Below are 22,012 nucleotides of genomic sequence, written 5' to 3'. Positions count from 1 at the left end.
CTGAAATTAATTAGCTGTAATGATGAGCTGGTACAGCAGGTGATAAACTCCACCTTTGAAAATAGCATCTTTAATACAGAAATTAATATATATATATATATATATATATATATATGTATGTATATATATATATATATATATATGTATAAGCAACATATATAAAAGCAACAGTTGATTAAAAGCAAACTTTTCTTACAAAATTTTAGTCAAGTTGCTTGTTAACCTCAACCCCTACTCACATCAGAGAGCTGCCATTCATATAGCAACCACATAAGAAGGCTGGCAATGGTGTTTTAAAGCAAACAGATGAAGTAATCACTGACTTTCCAACCTTTGAGAACTTTAATTAAACATTTTCGCCTGTTACTCTCGAGACAGTCCGCTAAGGTCATGCCTAAGTCGAGCAATCGGGAGACCTTGAGACTACATACAGCGAAATGAATGTCATGAATGTGATCTCGAGTCATTGCATCATGGTCTGGTATTTGTTTTGTAACCATGGTGAATACTCTACTCAATTTCTCCCAAGCATGTTTAGCTAGCTGAGAGGGAAAACAGTGGCATTAAACCCCGGTACGAATGTTACCGGAACGGCTTTAATATTGACAATCGTATTTCAAATACCAATAGTGTCATCTTCCCATAGCCTCACTCTACACCTACACATCTTGAGACAGCTCAAGGTTACCAGCAAAAACTTGGGAAGGCATAATCCAGACTTGCAATGAGGTGCGGTAATTTCCCCTGCGGTAGAGGCAGGCTATTTTTTCGCGCTGCCCCTGTCAACGTTGTCATTTCACATATTTCTTCAGAGATGCCGTGGACATTTTTACGTGAAGGTTGTCATTGCAAGATTGAAACATCTGTTGTTATTAATGGCATGACGCAGCTTGTACGTATTAACAACTCCACATTAACATGAGACTGCTTCATTCGTATGCCATTTATACAGACATCACACATTATATTGGAGGAGGATTTCTCTTGACAGTATCGAGAGAATTGAAAGGACAATACATATTAAGACATCAGTTGGAGTGATATAAAGGAATTGATTGTAGTTATAAATATGTAAAAAAGTAACCATTTTGTTAAAAAAAAAAAAATCCTTTTTCAAATAGAAATACTTATTCGATCATTCATCGACTTCTGTGAGTTTGTTTCAACAAGACTCAAATCCCACTTTAAAGGGTGAGGTTTACTGATATGGGATCACTGCCACAACTTGGAGTATTTTATTTTACGGCTTGGTAGCAATCTACAACACTGAAAATAACATATAGTATTAAAAGGAACCGAAATTAAAGTTCGGTACTGTAAAATTCTATTCCACAAAGAGAAAGAAACTATGAAGAAAGGAGATATTACCGAATTTAAAGTGTTTTCACACTATCCTCAAAGTTTTGCAAAGCGTAAAATGCTTTTGGTGAATTACCCTCCAAAATGTCTCTTACACCCAAAATTTCACTGCTCTTCAAAAGCAAAATTTTATCCTTGGTTGGTGCTGGTCAGAAAAAAATTGGTCTGAAAATCTGCAAAAAATTATGTCTGAATCATCTTTTTATGTTCATTTCCATTTCAAGAATACGAAACAAATAGTCATACTCCATATCGAGTCAATATCAGTCCATCCCAATGTTTCCTTTCTCAGGAAAATTGCCAAAAAGCAACAGGAGAACATTTTTTTCAATATGTTATAAACAAACAGGATCTTGTATTTTTTCTGATGATGATGATCATCATCATGATGATAATAATGATGATGATGATGATGATGATGATGATCATGATCATCATGGTGATGATCGTGATCATGATTATGATCGTGATCATGATGGTCATGATGATGATGATGATGATGATGGTCATGACGATGATAATGACATTTTATTTCTTGGTTTAAAGCTGACTGCTATAAAGTGATCCTTTGAGAATGTTGCATCATGTGTGACCTCTTTACAGTATGTTTACAGAGATTGATTATATGTCAAGCAAACTACTTGACAGTTACAATTGTAAAGAATGTATTTAAGCACTGTCGAGCAGGAAAATAGGGATACATTACTAAAAAGCACAGCTCTTCTAGTTATCTATATCTTGTAAGTTGAAATCTAAGATGTAGCGAAAAAAAGAAAAAGAAGAAAAAAGGTTCCCTAAAACTACAGGCAAAGGGGAAATCAGATTGGACTGATCAATGTACCCACTTAAAGATTGTCCGAAAGTATCATTAAAGAAACCAGGTCACATCATCTGAAGTTTCTAAACCTAACACTAACCCAATCTTATGAACTATACATGAACCCTCAAAGAATGATCAACAGGACATTATGTCGGAGAGAATGAATCAATGAGTCAAGAGACAAAATGTCTGGCGTAAGTGAGTGATGCATGAAAAGGCAATGAGAAGGGGAAGTACCCTATACTTCCTTTTCATGGAATTCCTCTTAAAAAAATGTGCTCATGTTTAACATACAAAACTAGAGCAGACAATGTTTAACATACAAAACTAGAGCAGACAATGAAGAGGGATTTAATAAATGTGTAATGTGTCATATACGGTATTATTTTGTTGACAACTTGGTTTTGTCGTAGCCGCACAACGTTTGATAGAGTTAACTGTTTACTCTAAAAGTAGGACGTTTATGGCACCACAAAAGAGGTTTAAAGCATGGTAACCCTCAAATGCTGTCCATTCAAGGATTTTATATATTCTAGACACTTTGGATGGTGTCTTGTACATCAGTAGAGTAAAGAAACAAGGCTTGAGCATATGTACTGTTGTGTTACAAACCAACATTAATCAAGAATTTTAATTGTCACTTTAACATGCGATGATATAACATATATGGGATTGTTTACCAAATTACTAGTGATTATTATAACCACTGTGAATACCACTGATCTTGGGAATGTATTTAAATTCACACTCTATCTCGAAAGAGGTGGAAACACAAGATAATCTACAAAATCCTACATTAAAATATATCAAACCTTCACCTTCCTCTGCCAATTTCACTCCAATCAAAATCATTTTCATTACGATATCAAACTGTATAAAGTAATAAAATGTTTGCCCAAGTATAAGAACTGTCAAAAAATCTGTATATATGTGGATAAAATCCTAAAACACCAACTGGTTATAGTGAAGAACATTTCTCTACTAAATTTGAAAAGAAACTCTAAACCCAGTGACCATTGATAGAATATAAATTGTGATGTTACACTTACATGAAATTACCCTGCCACATGTTGTCCAGAATCTGGATGAAATATTTGTCAAAGTTGCCGTGAATCTATATTAAACACTCATATTCAGTATTCTTGATGTAATTTAGTACAAGGCTACCAAACTAGTTATAACTTCCTCCTAATTTCATAAAAGTCCTCAAGAAATTCATGCGTGACATTGGACAAGAGCATTGTAAAAGGTCAAGTCCTTGATTGCTTAAAATTCTGCATTCGATCTGGAGAAGTAAATTCATCTCAAATTTGCTGTACAATTTTCTGCAATAGTACAGGATGGGAAAACCTTGTGAAAAAAAATTTGATAGCGGATATTTCACAGTGAAAATATTAATATTTTTTCTAAAGTTTGGTAATAGTTTATGATTTGAAGTATCTGGCAACAGCTCAATGAATGACATCACTGTAAGGATTGACCTGTCATCCAAGGATGGGGGAAGGGGGTTAGGCAAGATTTTCTCATTGACTTAGTGTGGTGTTAGGATACCGTGTGGTTAAAGATAACAGCAATGACGAAAGTATTCCATGGATATCTTATAACTGTGTCACAATTTCAGCTTATAAACAGATGGTTAGGCTAGATTTCCCCATTGACTTAGTGTGGTGTTAGGCTATCATGTGGAAGAAATTGAAAGAATTCTCACAATTTATTATTTATTCATTCCTTTATTTCATAGGACAGACTGACAAGTAAGTTTACGAGATGTTACTAATGGATTATAGACAGGATAACTAAAACATAATAATCCCAAGCAGCTTTTTACTAAACGTGTATTCCAAATGTGATCAAATTGCGAAAATCTCACGGCTAATGCGAACCCTGGGCCTGCATAATAGATAGTAGTAGTAAAAACTGTTTAAGAGCTAAATTGGATATTTATATGGTCTGAACCAATAGAGGTGGAGAGCAAACATAAGCAGCGGCGGCAGTGCCATGTTAGTAGTGATGTTAATTATATGAAGTTATTAACAAGTTAATGAAAGAAACAAAAGCAAATAGAAATTATTGAGGAAGGTTTTATACCTTATCTTACACCTATGTATTTGAACATGAAAACATTGTCAATGGAGAATATAATTCATTTCTTATAGCATCCAATATGTAATTTCTTGAAAATCGCGATACACAAGGGTAAACAATTTTTTCCCCGGATACCCGGCGGGTAAGGGCTCTCAGGTACCTAGTTCCCAATATTTGGACCCGTGTAAACACTAATTACAATGCCTTTTCTTTAAACTACAAAGCATGTGTGGTTCTGTACAACAGTAATATTATCACAAGTTAAATCATATAAATCACTATAAAATTGCTAAAATGTCTCAATTAATAAAAGTGACATTCCACTGTGGGCCTTAACTGCTGCCTGTATCGAACAATGCTAGTCCTGTTTGGTGACCTCTTGTGCCTTACTCAAGAAATCAATCATGATGCTAACCAACTTGAAATCATGTCTGAATCCTAAAGCCTGATCTCAAAAGAGATACATTGAACAGAACTCTGTGAAATGCAATGGAAATAAACAACCAAGGCAAATGAATAGATACTGTATTAAAACGGCCATGAGTTGGGAAATCTAGACCAGTGGAAAAACTTCCAGCCTCAGCCGTGATTTGCAGCCAGGCCTCCTGCTCTTCATGCGATTGCCCTAACTAACGAGTCTATGGACACTGCTTGTATGTCCAGAGGTTCCAAACCCGGAAGGAAGTTCGTCACTCTACTGCAGGCTTGGCCACCTTTATCAAACAATGCTAGCTCTGTTAGGTGACATATTTGGCCTTACTCTAGATGTCAATCATGATGCTAAAAGTTATATTATTATATTTATTTACTGTCTGTAACAGATACAGTGATGTTGTCACAAAGTTGTAAGCTGGTACCTTACGCACCCTGCACCATTGAATAACTGTATGGAAACGCACTGTCTGCTACGGTCATACATAATACATCCTTACACTTTAACTTGTTTCATCTGATTGTAAAGTTGTCACAGCTCACCATTGCAAAAAGTGTAGAGCTGATGGCCCCTACTGGCCTCTGTATATTTCTTTCCTTATTGAAAGGCGGTATACATACATACAAATGGCTTTGTCAGCTTTCCAGCTTGGAACATACCATCTATTGAATGGTGAAATGTCTCCTCCCCTCCCCACCCAATCAAACACACCCAGTTTTTACATGTTACTAAAAGTTGCACCAAATAATTCCACACATCCTATCACAATTCACTCTTAATTTTCTGTCCAATCGAAATTATTCTTCCACCTTCTGACAAGTTCTTTCCCAAATTCTTCTGTTATATGACATGACATTGTTATGTAATAATTTTGTATTTTACATCTTGTAAAATCAAACCTGGGGTGTGCAATGCAGATTTCCATAAAATAGTCATCTCAGAAGATGGTTTTCCATTAGGTAACGAATGACAAGATGCTCAAAGGTCAGATCTGCGTAGCAAAAGAGAAAAGAAATTGTAGTTTTTAATTTTGACAACTTTAAACATCTATTTCTTTAGTAATTCCCTAATTTCATTAAATCCAGTGTTATTGCTTCATACTAATTGTTTCCATTTAGGTTTCTGACTGGTCAATGATGAAAAGTGTGTAGTAGGTATCTCTCCTATTGCATAATAACCACAATGTCACTGATCAGTGATCAATGAGAAAGGTTTTGTTGTTTTCCCCTAAATTTACTGGTCAAATCAGAACGTGCACATGTAACTTATCTTGGCCACCTTTTGATACCACTCAACATCTAAAGCATGAACTGGAATATATGTGACGATATTTTCATATTAGTGAATATGCAAACCTCTTAGTAAAAACAATATTCTATTAAAAGAGCTTTGCATTTTGTGTTGGGTATAAAATTTAGAATAAACTCGACCCTCTCCCCCCCCCCCCCTCCCTCCTCCAAGACATTTGCTTTCACAAAGGTCTGATACATTTTTTTACTTTTCCATTCAAGTTAAACACTTCTTTTTTTAACTAGAGCACCAATGGTGCAGAAGCTCATACCTTTTCGAGCTGAAAAATGTAGGGCCCACAAAACCAATTTTGGGCCCGTGAGGGATAACCCCCCCCCCTCCGTTAGCAGAATCCTGGCCACACCACTGGCTATAATTCCTATTTTCCCCTTTAAATCCTATTTTACCCACTCTCTCAAACAATACCACTGGCCTACCCTATTAAACTTTCTCCCCTCTACCTTAGCAGACATAACAAGCACTCCCTACAAGACATAACTTCACAAGCTGCCTACATACCTCAGGCTCAAAGACTTCTAAGAATCGGCAAGTGCTGATTGGCTATAGGGCTCTCATGCTTACAGTTCAACAGTTAATAACAACTCCCAGTCCTGCTTTAATTCCACTAACAGCCTCTGCAGAGCTTAACCACAAATGTAAACAAACACTGCAGGGACTGGGAGACAAATTAAAGGAGCTTTGGCAAAAAGTGAAGGCTCAGATTTTTTTAAACAATGGGGATTAATTGTAATTAATTAACTTTTGACCAAAAATTTTTAGGCATCACCTTATTCATACACAATCCAACAATCATCAGTTCAACTTTGAATATGATCCATCAAAATCTTGAGGAGATACAGATATTTGAAAATATTACAAAGAATGACCCCCGATGACCCCCTAAATGACCTTTGACCTCAATTTTCCGAACACCCCTCGTAACTCTCATCCCGAGGAACATTGTGACTAAGTTTCATTATAATTGGCCATACACTGTACGAACAGGAGCAATTTGAAAATATAGGGCCGCGGCCCGGGCCACAAAAGACCCCTAGTTGATCTTTGATCTCAAATTCATGAACACCCTGAAGGTAAAACTACCATAGCACTATCGTGACAAACCCTCAACATTGTACCATGGAATCTGTAGGAGAAGAAGCATTTTGCGTATTTCCACAAAATGGCCCATTACGGCCCACAGGTGACCTTTGACCCCAAATTTTGGACCATCTCTGATGGCCCTATACCCAATGATCCTTGTGTCCAAGTTTCATGAAATTCCATCAAACACTGTGCGAGTGGGAGCGGTTTTACCAATTGTTGACGGATAGAGTGATAGAGTGATAGAATGATAGAGTGATAGAGTGATAGACGCCGCTCTGTAACAATAGCTCACACCAGCATGCTGGTATGACCTAACAAAACCATTAAACCAATTGTTTCACTTTCTCATTTTTTCTCTTGCCAATGTTCTCAATGGAGATTTCATCAGTGTAATTAATAGCAAAAGTGTCTATAAACAGCAAATTATCTGTCGACAAGGCTTGAACACACAGACTAGTTCAATTTAACATCCATAATAAACAATGTAGTTTTGCATACATATCGATAACCTATTTCTTTGTCATTCGATCTGTTTATTTCTCCCCTGCAGATATCTGCATATATACTCAGTAAAGTCTATATTATTTACATGCACTTAGTAGAACATTTCACCATTCCTGCCTTTACTGCCTAAACAGATCAATTCCTCATTCAGGCCTTTTCCACTCGTGCATATCATGTACAGCTCTTTCGTTTTAAAAATTATACATAAATTTAAAGGATGTGCTGCATTATGTAAACCAAATGATGCCACCTACTTAGATTTTTATCTGGGTAGTTACATTTAGAGAAAAAAAACGTGTAAAAAGGCTGGTCTTTTGCTAGGAATTTCATATTTTTAGTGCAATATTTTACAATTCATCAGTATGAAATGAGTTCAATGACTTGGTGATGACGTTCTTACAATTCATTCCAATTATGTTGCCTAGAAGCATGAAAAGAAAAGGATTCTTCTTTCTCTTTCAACGGTCTCTCATTTGAAGGATGATTCAATCCACCTTGTCCAATTCAAACTGAGCAGTTATCTGAAAGGCTTGACTTAATATACACATCTCATCTGTACAACATCTATGAGATAGATCATGGCAACTATTTACAACTTTGAAAAAGAAAAACTTCTCCAAATTATAAAAGATGCCTGTTGCTGAAAAAAATAATATGGCAACTGTGATTTGGTATCACTCATCCAAAAAGTGAGCCGGAAAATCATTTTGTAAAAAAAAAAATCAATACTTGAAACAAAAGAGGAAACAGAATAATATCTGAATCAGCCATGGAACTTCCTGAGAGAAATCAATAGCTGAGACGGTAAACTGATCCCGAGTGAATTTAGTGATGGATTAACCATCTTCACATTAACCCAATTCAACTGTATCACTGAATGTTAGTCATGGCATAGATCACACTGGTAACAATGAGGATATGGAACACCCTGACAGTGCATCAAACATGTTTTAATTATTTTCATAGCATGGTATTAAAGTAGCAGTGTGTGCACATATTAAAATCAGTTTTTACAAGTTACCTATGGTAAATTGCAACTTACATGAACCAAACACTTTTAAAGGGGGTAATATCCTAATAAAATCAAGAAATAAAAAGCACTTTTAACATAAAAGATATAGGTTTCTATTTCTGTGGCTATTCAACTAGTAGCCGGGTGAATAATAACGTATAAGCACAGTATTCTTGCGGGGGCAGCTAATTATCAACCAATCAGAGTGCAGAGGTTTGAAGGTGAAGAGTAACACAATTCCACACTTGTCGGTGAAGTGTCAAGAAATTACTTAAACATTGTGCATTTAAGATTAACATTACATATAACTAGGGGTTAAAATCAAACTGTGTGTATATCCTCAGTGGGTATTCTCTCAAAATATACAGTAAAAAAATTGTTTCAATGATACTGGCATTATTTTGTGATGGCCAGGTAAATTACAAATTCTTTTTTAAATTTAATGTTTTTTTTTATCTAAACCTGATACTATAAATCCCCAGTTCAGATGGTATCAATGTTTGAAAAAAATGAATGAATTCTCTACACATTCATTTCTTTCACTCTTGGTTTATGTGGGTGGCAATTTTACCAAATCTATAACATTTTATTCAAAATGAGATTTCAATTGTTCAAAGAATGAAAGACACCATTCAGAACTTTAATGTACTGCCTATTAGCAAAATTAATGAACCTTTAATGAAAAGAATCCATTTGCTTCTACAACTTTCTTCACCAAGATTGATTTTCGTATATTCGTTATAAGTACACGTGCAAACAGTGCAAAGGTGAGAAAGTTTTTCGAAATAAAGTTGTCTCCACCATACATATTAAAATGGTCAAACCGTAATGAACTGTGTCAAACGTAGGATTTGTTAACTGCTGTATTCCTAGTTTCTTTTCAATGTCAGATACAACTTCTACGTTCCTCTCTGTAGAACCTGACTTCCAATCTCCACGGCATTCTGTCATCAACTTTTAATGAATTAACCCAGAAAAATGAACATGTGACTTTAGTATATTAAACAAAAGATGCGTCCTCGCTTAAAACAGTTTACTGTCACAACAGCCTAAAGTGTTTGTTAGATTGACAAAGCCTTTGAAAAACATGTAAATCCAAGGCAAATATATTTAATTAGATGAAATTTAAGAAATTTTGGCTTTCTTTTGTAGTTGACAAACCCAAAGGGAAAAGGGATTACTGCAATGATCAGATTAATTATTACTTAGTTACCTGAAGAAGGGAATTATGTTTAAGCAGAGGCTGCTTGTACTCTCTTTACAGAGCACAACAATATAATAAGCAAAACGTGTCACCTGCAGATACTGTAGGCAGATTATCACGTAAATTCTTGCTTTCATTTTTAGTGAAAGACCCCCTAAAGAGGACTTGTGATAGCCAAAAAAGAAGAAAAAAGTCAAGAACTTGCCTCTGGTTTGACGTAAGTTTCACTGGGGATCATGGAGATTAAACTGACTTATCAGAGGCTAATTAGAGTCACCTTTAAAGCCAAGCCTCGTCCTACTCCCACATCTCGAGGGAAAGCCTTCCTAAATGCCAAAAATGTCGAAATCTTCATCCGAGGCAAAAACTAAAAGACATAAAACGTTGTATTCTGTCTGTGTTTTTGGAGTGCACTTGAAATGGGGGTGCTATAATTAACACTAAATAGCAGGAGGAGAGATCATGATGTCACCGCAGCAAACGGCCAATGACGTCAATTTCAGTTTTGGTGGGGGCGAAAAAAAAAAAAATTACCGCTTTATTAAAGATACCAGGTTTGCATATAAATGACCTGATTGCCGATGATGAATTTCGAGACTAATACAAGGCCAACGATCGAGGAAACAGGCAGTTTTTCGAAGCTTTACTCTCAACAAGATTACAAATACACTGACTTAGAGGCGATCAATCCTTGCAATTGATGGGATATGTATTCAAATTACCCTGGAAAACTATAAAAGCAAAGAGGGCTTGCATCTATCAGCGAGTGATCCAGGCTTCCCCACTGAAGATGGTTCTCCAAAACTGTTAAAAAAACACAAATCCAAAGTAGGGAAACCTGTAAAACTGGATTGCCATCTGACAGATAAGGTCAGCCATTTGTCATGTGTACAAGCTTGACCAGATTTTCTCAGAGTCTTAATTTAAAGGGTATATTTTGGGTGTTTTTTTGTTGTTGAAACTTGACAGAATGGTAGCTTACTTTCGAGTGACTCGATCCATATGATCATTCCATTCATTCCAATTATGTTGCCTAGAAGCATGAATAGAAAAGGATTCTTCTTTCTCTTTCAACGGTCTCTCATTTGAAGGATGATTCAATCCACCTTGTCCAATTCAAACTGAGCAGTTATCTGAAAGGCTTGACTTAATATACACATCTCATCTGTACAACATCTATGAGATAGATCATGGCAACTATTTACAACTTTGAAAAAGAAAAACTTCTCCAAATTATAAAAGATGCCTGTTGCTGAAAAAAATAATATGGCAACTGTGATTTGGTATCACTCATCCAAAAAGTGAGCCGGAAAATCATTTTGTAAAAAAAAAAATCAATACTTGAAACAAAAGAGGAAACAGAATAATATCTGAATCAGCCATGGAACTTCCTGAGAGAAATCAATAGCTGAGACGGTAAACTGATCCCGAGTGAATTTAGTGATGGATTAACCATCTTCACATTAACCCAATTCAACTGTATCACTGAATGTTAGTCATGGCATAGATCACACTGGTAACAATGAGGATATGGAACACCCTGACAGTGCATCAAACATGTTTTAATTATTTTCATAGCATGGTATTAAAGTAGCAGTGTGTGCACATATTAAAATCAGTTTTTACAAGTTACCTATGGTAAATTGCAACTTACATGAACCAAACACTTTTAAAGGGGGTAATATCCTAATAAAATCAAGAAATAAAAAGCACTTTTAACATAAAAGATATAGGTTTCTATTTCTGTGGCTATTCAACTAGTAGCCGGGTGAATAATAACGTATAAGCACAGTATTCTTGCGGGGGCAGCTAATTATCAACCAATCAGAGTGCAGAGGTTTGAAGGTGAAGAGTAACACAATTCCACACTTGTCGGTGAAGTGTCAAGAAATTACTTAAACATTGTGCATTTCAGATTAACATTACATATAACTAGGGGTTAAAATCAAACTGTGTGTATATCCTCAGTGGGTATTCTCTCAAAATATACAGTAAAAAAATTGTTTCAATGATACTGGCATTATTTTGTGATGGGCAGGTAAATTAGAAATTCTCATTTAATTTTAATGTTTTTTTTTATCTAAACCTGATACTATAAATCCCCAGTTCAGATGGTATCAATGTTTGAAAAAATGAATTAATTCTCTACACATTCATTTCTTTCACTCTTGGTTTATGTGGGTGGCAATATTATCAAATCTATAACATTTTATTCAAAATGAGATTTCAATTGTTCAAAGAATGAAAGACACCATTCAGAACTTTAATGTACTGCCTATTAGCAAAATTAATGAACCTTTAATGAAAAGAATCCATTTGATTCTACAACTTTCTTCACCAAGATTGATTTTCGTATATTCGTTATAAGTACACGTGCAAACAGCGCAAAGGTGAGAAAGTTTTTCGAAATAAAGTTGTCTCCACCATACATATTAAAATGGTCAAACCGTAATGAACTGTGTCAAACGTAGGATTTGTTAACTGCTGTATTGCTAGTTTCTTTTCAATGTCAGATACAACTTCTACGTTCCTCTCAGTAGAACCTGACTTCCAATCTCCACGGCATTCTGTCATCAACTTTTAATGAATTAACCCAGAAAAATGAACATGTGACTTTAGTATATTAAACAAAAGATGCGTCCTCGCTTAAAACAGTTTACTGTCACAACAGCCTAGAGTGTTTGTTAGATTGACAAAGCCTTTGAAAAACATGTAAATCCAAGGCAAATATATTTAATTAGATGAAATTTAAGAAATTTTGGCTTTCTTTTGTAGTTGACAAACCCAAAGGGAAAAGGGATTACTGCAATGATCAGATTAATTATTACTTAGTTACCTGAAGAAGGGAATTATGTTTAAGCAGAGGCTGCTTGTACTCCCTTTACAGAGCACAACAATATAATAAGCAAAACGTGTCACCTGCAGATACTGTAGGCAGATTATCACGTAAATTCTTGCTTTCATTTTTAGTGAAAGACCCCCTAAAGAGGACTTGTGATAGCCAAAAAAGAAGAAAAAAGTCAAGAACTTGCCTCTGGTTTGACGTAAGTTTCACTGGGGATCATGGAGATTAAACTGACTTATCAGAGGCTAATTAGAGTCACCTTTAAAGCCAAGCCTTGTCCTACTCCCACATCTCGAGGGAAAGCCTTCCTAAATGCCAAAAATGTTGAAATCTTCATCCAAGGCAAAAACTAAAAGACATAAACGTTGTATTCTGTCTGCGTCTTTGGAGTGCACTCGAAATGGGGGTGTTATAATTAACACTAAATAGCAGGAGGAGAGATCATGATGTCACCGCAGCAAACGGCCAATGACGTCAATTTCAGTTTTGGTGGGGGCGAAAAAAATTACCGCTTTATTAAAGATACCAGGTTTGCATATAAATGACCTGATTGCCGACGATGAGTTTCGAGACTAATACAAGGCCAACGATCAAGAAAACAGGCAGTTTTTCGAAGCTTTACTCTCAACAAGATTACAAATACACTGACTTAGAGGCGATCACTCCTTGCAATTGATGGGATATGTATTCAAATTACCCTGGAAAACTATAAAAGCAAAGAGGGCTTGCATCTATCAGCGAGTGATCCAGGCTTCCCCACTGAAGTTGGTTCTCCAAAACTGTTAAAAAAAAACACAAATCCAAAGAGGGCAAACCTGTAAAACTGGATTGCCATCTGACAGATAAGGTCAGCCATTTATCATTTGGCATGTGTACAAGCTTGACCAGATTTTCTCAGAGTCTTAATTTAAAGGGTAAGTTTTGGGTGTTTTTTGTTGTTAAAACTTGACAGAATGGTAGCTTGCTTTCGAGTGACTCGATCCATATGATCAGGCCTCCAGGCTAAACTTTCTTGTCTGCAATCATTCAAATGAGAAAATAGTCAAGAATGTTCTACGGAAAAGTTAAAGGCACAGAGACTGTAGAAGACAACAGACATTAGCAGTAGGTGTTGACCGAGATATGTATGTATGTACATGTATGTATGTACATATATATATTTGAGAAAGAAGTCTCAATTCCAACCAATCAACTTGACTGTCAATTGATTATGAAATACATTGAGTTTTTATGGAGCATTTTGATTGGTACAAGTTCATTCAGCAGTATTTTTGCACTAATAACTGGTTTGACTTGAGTCAAGTCAGAGTCTACACACACGGAAGTCAATGGTACTGACTCCACAGACAGGACAGAAGATACTGTACCATCAAACAAATATGGAACCTCTCCTTATTGTTGCACCAACCTGTCTGAACCAACCAAACTGACATCAATATCAACAAGTGTCTTGTATACAGAGTATACCTTTCAGGGCTTAAGCTATTAATTACAAGTATGCTAAGATCAACAAATCTGCATTCTAAAAGGAACATCTAGTACTGTTGCTTGAGATAAAAGATTGTGCATTTTTTTGCACAACCTTTTAGGTATGAACTTTTGTGATTATTCTCAAGCTTTCTTAGGATGAATACTACCTGATTAATCCACCATTTAGGTAAAAAAGAAAATTCCACTTCATATTACATTTTGACAGTGCCATCCACGATTATTCCTTGATTGGGAATTTAGTTGGATCGGGTCCGAAGAAGAATATTAAAAGTGACTTGCAACCAACAGTTCTAACAGAAAATAAATCTAAATAAACTAAAACTGTTAGCAAACTGCTTATCCACTACAGAGCCTGTGTTAGAGAATGTGTATAAGTAGAAAATAAATCTATAGGACTATTTTACTTGACAGAGATAGATATAGTTTACAGACTTTTAAACAGCAATGTGTGCACTGATCTTTTATACCAGTTTCAATTACCTTGACAACCACTCTGTTTTTTTTTCCAGTTTGACTGACTATCAGTTAGATTTTAGTAGTGAATTGCAACTAGATCCATTATAACAGGGGAATACATCTGTAGTAATAGTTTAAAATTAAAGAGTTTAAGATTAAAAAGTTATAAAGTTTTGCTGTCCATTATTAAACTCACCAATGAATGCACTGATCTAGTTTCTTCAATCACCTTGACAACTAGCTACTTTGCATCTTCTCATCTCAACTGTCAGTCAGATTTTAGAAGTGAAATGTAAAACTGACTCCTTTAACAGAAAATAATATCCGCAGGACTATTTTATTAGAGCTAATAAACCTTTGCAGTTCTTTAACACCAATGTGAGTGCACTGATCTTACCAGTTTTCAATTGCCTTGACGACGACTTTGTACACTCTCATCTCAACTGTCAGCCTCTCTTTGTCCTCTCAATTTAAACTGTCTTTATAAACAGACAAGATACAACTAGAAAGAACCAGGTGTTTCTCCTATATTGTTGCAGATGGTTGGTAAGAAGATATCATGAGTGTTTCAAACATGAAGAAGATATACCTAAACTTTTTGATAGTGTTAATTATGTCTCTCTTCCAGCACTTTCCCTTTAGTGCAGATGGATGTTTATTCTATTCCTTTTCCTGGCAACAGAACCCTGATACTGTACCGTTTTAAGTAGTTATGCTGAAATGTATACCTCTATTAAGAATCCATCAGTTTGCAGTATGAGAGTGTGATTAACTTATATACACACACATGGCCTCCTTTAAATATGTTGCTAGCACTGAGAGTAAAGTAAAGAATTGGCTCTCATCACCCCCTGGGACAAATGTTGATTGTAATAAACTCCGACAGCCTTTCAAACTGGGAGTTGCAAGGCCAGACAAGATGAGACCAGACTGGACTAGATAAAAAGTAAGACCACCAGATCAGACCAAATAAGCCAAGATTAAGACCACCAGATCTGACAATATTAGACAAGATTAGACCACCAGATCAGACCAAATAAGCCAAGATTAGACCACCAGATCAGACCAAATAAGACAAGATAAGACCACCAGATCAGACCAAATAAGCCAAGATTAAGACCACCAGATCTGACAATATTAGACAAGATTAGACCACCAGATCAGACCAAATAAGCCAAGATTAGACCACCAGATCAGACCAAATAAGACAAGATAAGACCACCAGATCAGACCAAATAAGCCAAGATTAAGACCACCAGATCTGACAATATTAGACAAGATTAGACCACCAGATCAGACCAAATAAGCCAAGATTAGACCACCAGATCAGACCAAATAAGACAAGATTAGACCACCAGATCAGACCAAATTAGACTATATAAGACCACCAGATCTGACAATATTAGGCAAGATTAAGACCACCAGATCAGACCAAATAAGCCAAGATTAGACCACCAGATCAGACCAAATAAGACAAGATAAGACCACCAGATCAGACCAAATAAGCCAAGATTAAGACTACCAGATCAGACCAAATTAGACTATTTAAGACCACCAGATCTGAGAATATTAGACAAGATTAAGACTACCAGATCAGACCAAATTAGACAAGATTAAGACCACTAGATCAGACCAAATTAGATAAGATGAGAACATTTGGACAAATAGTCATGTATTTTGAAAAGTAACTTTGAACCTTAAATCATCCTTTAATAATCTGAGTCTCAATTGATCTTTTGAAGTCATTCAATGGCACATCCACCACACAACATCTACTGATTAATGATTCCATCTACTAATTAACGATTAACAATTAACATCTGTTGATTAACGATTCCATGTCACAGATGAAATCCAAACAGAAACACACAAAGTTTTAAAGACAAAGACAATATGACAGACAAACAACAAAGGTTTCATGAACTTAAATCTGAGTTTCAATTTGATCTATTAAGATTCATCGTCATCACACTAACCACGTAACATCCTCTCATTCAACGATTCCAAGCATTTCGACGCCAACAAATCTCATTCCAATATTTTCCAAACCCAAACCTGCCGTTCCATTTCAGAAGACAGTACTAAATGTTCTGTAATAATGTTTATCTGTTCACCTACCCCAGGTATGAGAGCTCACACATACACACCTACGTTAGCGCTGACGTCAATGGTAGTCTGGGGATTTAAGCCTCTTTAGAAATATCAAAGTCTGCCAATGTTTGCGGGCGACAATAATTACCGGTGAGCTATTCCCCCACAAGATGCATTTTAAACCAAGCTCCTCTGTTTGCAAATTTTAGAGAAATGGAAACTGATGAAAGGCGCCCAATTGTGAAATTCCCAATGAGGAATTGTTGGGTTGTCATTTCCTCCTGAAACTTTATTATAATTTCACCATCAAACCTGTGACATTCCCCCGCCCCCTCCCCCCTTCTTGTAATTAAAGCCAGCTGTGTAGAAAACTGCTTATTGGGTTTGCATAAAATATTTAAAGGACATAGCACATTTACGGTTTTGTGACACAATATTCCCAAAACTTAAATTCTCTATCAACACATATGTCGACAAAAAGTGGAATGTAGAACAGAGCACTGATTGCATTGTAGTTATATGTGAACATCAGTCTGTTTCGTACAAGTACCTTGGGTTCAACGGAATTCACAAAGTATATAATATTTTGAGGGGTCACATGTCTCCCTATATATCAATCTATAAATACTCAATTGAATTTCCAACATGTTTCAATATAATATCTACATATTTTACATTTTTAATGGCATTGTTGGTGGTTATATTTTTGGAATGAAAAATCTAAATCTTTTATAAATCATCACTTGTAAGTGGTTCGGCAAATCTGTTTAACATCGTATGTGCAATTCACAGCTTCTTACAAGCAACAGCAATCAAAATTAGATCAAATTTAGAAAACTTCTATACATGTATGTAGTTAAAGACCAGATGTCAAAATCCACAAAATAAAAACAGGACAGGATTCCTCCAGATGAAAATCCTCTGAAGGAATTACGGCATAAGCTTCAGAATGGCAGATTTTGAATGAAGAGAGATATTGACACGAAATGGGTAACCAGGGCCACAGTGCAAATGTGTTTATACAGTTTGTTGTGTGCTTGGTATATGTAGAATGTATATACTGTATGCACAGGAGACATGCATTGAAAGGAATTGACAGAGAACAAAGAAAAAATACAACAAAAAACAAAAACACCAGTCATTTTGTGGTCTCAGAAAAACATTTTAACAAAGCTCTATTGAACATGTAAAGGACACATGGCAATGATATTGATCTTTGTCCTCTGTTGTCCTCTGTTGTTTGTAAAAGTTAAAAGAATTGTCGAGAGGTTTTATCCATTGATGATAGATAACCTAAAATTAATACAAAACATCACTTCACCAAAGCATATACATGTCTACCTGATTTACAGACTGAACGAAGATGACATTTGACAATTTAATATCACAAACTCCCCCCCCCCCCCAAAAAAAAAAAACTTTACAAGTATCAACCAGAATGTGATGTCACAGATTCATTCAATTAATTTAGTAATTTACAAATATGAAAATGACAAAATGAAACTGGTTATAATAGGTGCATATTCTGAACATTTAACAGTCACTTTTGACAGTGACTACTTAACATGTGTAAAGTACAACGTGACTTCCCGTTTGTCGATCGCCTACTCGCCGTCTGATCCCCCACCCACGTAGCATCCAGGTGTAAACGTAGATGAAAAAGTGGAGTGAAACATATTGCAGTTTTGAAAATGCATTCTTAAGAATGGAGGATCTACGTTGAATTCACTCACACACAGACTACTAATTCCATAATATTGTAGCATTTGGTCTGACTGCATATTCCATCCTGTGTATCAATCAGTCATTTAAATCTCTCACCTGGAGTCAGATACCACTGTAGAGGGAATACTGCTACCCTTCATCATAATATCAATCAATGTCAAAAATCACTCACACTTTTGAAAAACAGAAACAGACTCTTTTCACGATTCCCTTTCGCATGTACGGAGGAGCAGGTCTAACCTACGAGTTATTGCATGTTCTTGAGTTCCGTGTATAAAGAGTTATGTGAAGGTTCAGAATTAATTTTGTTGTTGTAGAGTGTACTAAAGTTAAACACCCCTATCTGTCCAGATTGTATTTCTATACACCCACTTTATTTTCCGAAAAACGTCCATTTAAACTTCTGAGTTTCATCAATTAAAGAGGCTGGACTATTAAGTGTCTAATACACAGACCATTAGATCAGTGGACTCAAATGTAAAACAAAACTCGATAGTTTTCCCTGAAGTTATCCCTGAAGGGTTATCTGCTATTTGTTTATATGAAGTTTGGTTGAGTTATTACAATTTACAAAACATTAATATTATGCTTTAGAGGAGGAGTCTCAGAGGTGCATTCCAAAGATTTTGCATATTTTAAAAAGCTGAAGATCCTGAAAACAGATAAAACTAGATATCAACATTAAGTAGCACTCATTTTGTTATTGTATCAGAACTAAAATTCCACCTGAATTCATGCAAGAGAGCTATGAAGACGTTTCAGTTAGTTAAGAAAGCATTGCTTGTTAATAATTTCCTATTTTCCATCAATTTTAAATACCAAACTAAAGGAGTATTTTTTGCTCACTTCAGATTGCAAGTTTATCAAATTTTGGGCATTCCATAAGATACTTTGATATGTATATTTATCAACAGTATTAAACTAATTTATTACAACAAAATTGTAGAACTATTGCTGCCCAGACAATTTTAATAATTAATCACCTAAAAACACAACAACTAAAATTACTTTCAGAAGACGTTCTCTATTTTTCTCTAGTTTTAGAGGAAATATTTAAAGCTAACACACTTATCGTAAAAGAACTATTAATGATGACAAAAGAGAATTGTTATTATATATATATATATATATAGATATATATATATATGTATATATATATACTGTATATATATATATATATATATATATATACCGTATATATATATATACTGTATATATATATATATATTTAAATAACATTAATCTTCATTGCAGAGGAGGCCTACAGTATATCACGGTAACAGTAGTTCCACTCCAAATGTTGTCTCTGCCTTAGTGGCCTGGCAAAAAAAACCCACTTCTCTTTCAAAATTCCGAAGAGAATCCATCAAACATTGAGACTTCATAAGCCAACAAAGGAAAGGGATAGCCTTGGGCCAAGTCTTCGTTGACACATAAATATGAATATTTTGAACATTTTCATCAAACCCTCACACAAAATGACCCAATTTTATTCCCCCCCCCTCCCCAAAATAAAAAAATAAATAAAAATCCTGCAATCAAGCCCTCTGGATAGATAGCTCATCTGAATATGAAGGTGCGAAGGTAAGAAGTGATTGTAAATAGAACATCTTCAAGAGAATTCTGTATATGAAATGTAGTCATATAGCTCACTATGTACCAATGGAATTAAAGATAGATTAAAGCAGTAGATACTAGATATTAAAGTAACATACCAAAGATCTTGCAAACCATTTCAAATCCCATTTGGGACAAAAATTATTAAAGAAATAATATCTCCAAATGTTTCCATTTTGAGCCTGTTCTAGAAATTTATTTATTAACAACAAAGTGAAATAAGGTTTCACAATCCTAACAGTTTTGTTGTTATTGATATATATATATATACATTAGTAAATGGTGTACATTTACTTAATACTGTCATGTACCAGGCTGATCTACCTTTTCTTATAAAGGCAAGCGAAATGACTTTATGGTGACTGAAAGCTTTAATAGAAATGGTGGTGGGGATGGGGTGCAGTGCGGTGGGGTGGGGTGGGGTGGGAAGAAGAGTGTATAACTATATACAGTTTAGCTTTTTAGTGAAACCCAAGCAGATTGCTTTAATTTAATGATGGTGCACGATAATTGTATGAGAAGTCAGATTCCATGGAAGGCACAAGGATCACAATTAGGCTTTCACTACTTATAGTGAAAACAAACATACCAGCAAGCATAGATTTAGCTGATATCATGCTTACAGGATTTCACTTTACTAAGAAAATATGTTTTAATCACTCTACGAAGAATAAGACTAACAATGTTTACAACAATTTAGAAGATAAAGATTCTCTACAGAGTAAAATTTACATTCATTAAATGCATCTGGAAAGTTTCCCACAGACCCAAAAGTATGTAGAAAGTAACAAAATAACTACTAAGGTTCAAGTATTTAGCATGAATATGAAGATATGAGGTGTGATCAGCAGGTGGTGCGTGGGAAGTATAAAAACCCGAGTTGTTATTGAACAAAGTAAATCAAGGCAGTTCATTATTTCTGGAAAGGAAACTGCTGTGAAATTTATATCTAAGGAATGAATATTAATAATGAGTTTACAAATATTTAAGGAAATGAATAAATTTAAAGTGACTGATATTTATAATCTACACAACTCCATTGGAGAAGAGCAGAGGGCTTCTAACCATAAGGTGACTGGGTTAAATCCTGTTCTAGCTAAACCCTTTTCTTCTGACGATGACAAGTTCATTTGTGATCAAAAAATTACAAGTTAATTGTTGACCCAATTCTAAAAGTAATTTAGAGTAAAACAATTAATAAAAAAGAAAGCTAAGGAATCACATAATACAAAATCATATTTCCAACAAGGTAATAAACAGTGTATTTCTCTCCATAATTCATTGTGAAAGCAAGACAGAATTTTTTCAAAATCATTTATCATTACTGTACATATCTCTTTTAAAGGATGAATTTAGGCACTAAGTTCAAATGAATTTGATGTTGTTGTAGAGTATCAGTCCAAGTTGTACTTCTGTAACACTTTTTAAGTTTTTTGGGAGAAATGACCCTTTAAATAACTGAGGTTCATTAATTAAAGTGACTGGATTATATAGTCTAATAATCAGAAGAGCATCAGGTCAGTTCCTCAGATGCGACACAAAAACTCAAATGGGAAAACATGAAGGCTTTTATGGCCTGAAATGACATGTTGATAATGTAGCACAAATTTGTCGAGAATAAATGGTGTTGAATGTCATCTGAGAGTGATGGTCATCAGAGTTATTTTGGTCACATTTCCAGTATTTTATACAGAATCCTTCCAATTATTAGAGTAATACAGTTAGCAAAAGGCACCTAACGTAGGCCTGTACAACACTCTATAAAACTATTACATTCGTGGTAATGAATCCTGAGAATAAAAACAATTCTTAGTTCCCTTGTCTGACAGAGCTTTTCAGAGTAATCTTTCTGAATGAATAATTTTCACAAAAGTAACGATCCAATTGCGACTCAAAAAATACTCATTTGAACTTAAATCACTACTCCTCATGCTTAAAGTATATATTGCAATGCTATCAATAGAGTCAAAAACCAA

The 22,012-nt window shown here is 35.1% G+C and overlaps 1 protein-coding gene across 1 annotated transcript in view; it reads right to left on the bottom strand.

Moving 5' to 3' along the window:
* Positions 1-225: 225 nt before the first annotated feature.
* Positions 226-22,012, bottom strand: part of LOC139967365 (uncharacterized) — a 42,016-nt gene continuing 20,229 nt past the window's right edge. The window contains exon 8 of the mRNA XM_071971074.1: positions 226-5,688. The gene's annotated coding sequence lies outside the window, so the exon portion shown is untranslated. The remainder of the gene's footprint in view (positions 5,689-22,012) is intronic.

This window comes from Apostichopus japonicus, chromosome 5 (genome assembly GCF_037975245.1).
Source record: "Apostichopus japonicus isolate 1M-3 chromosome 5, ASM3797524v1, whole genome shotgun sequence".
NCBI classification, from domain to species: Eukaryota; Metazoa; Echinodermata; class Holothuroidea; order Aspidochirotida; family Stichopodidae; genus Apostichopus; species Apostichopus japonicus.
The sequence above is the reverse complement of the archived record's forward strand: the minus strand, read 5'-3'. Positions and strand labels throughout refer to the sequence as shown.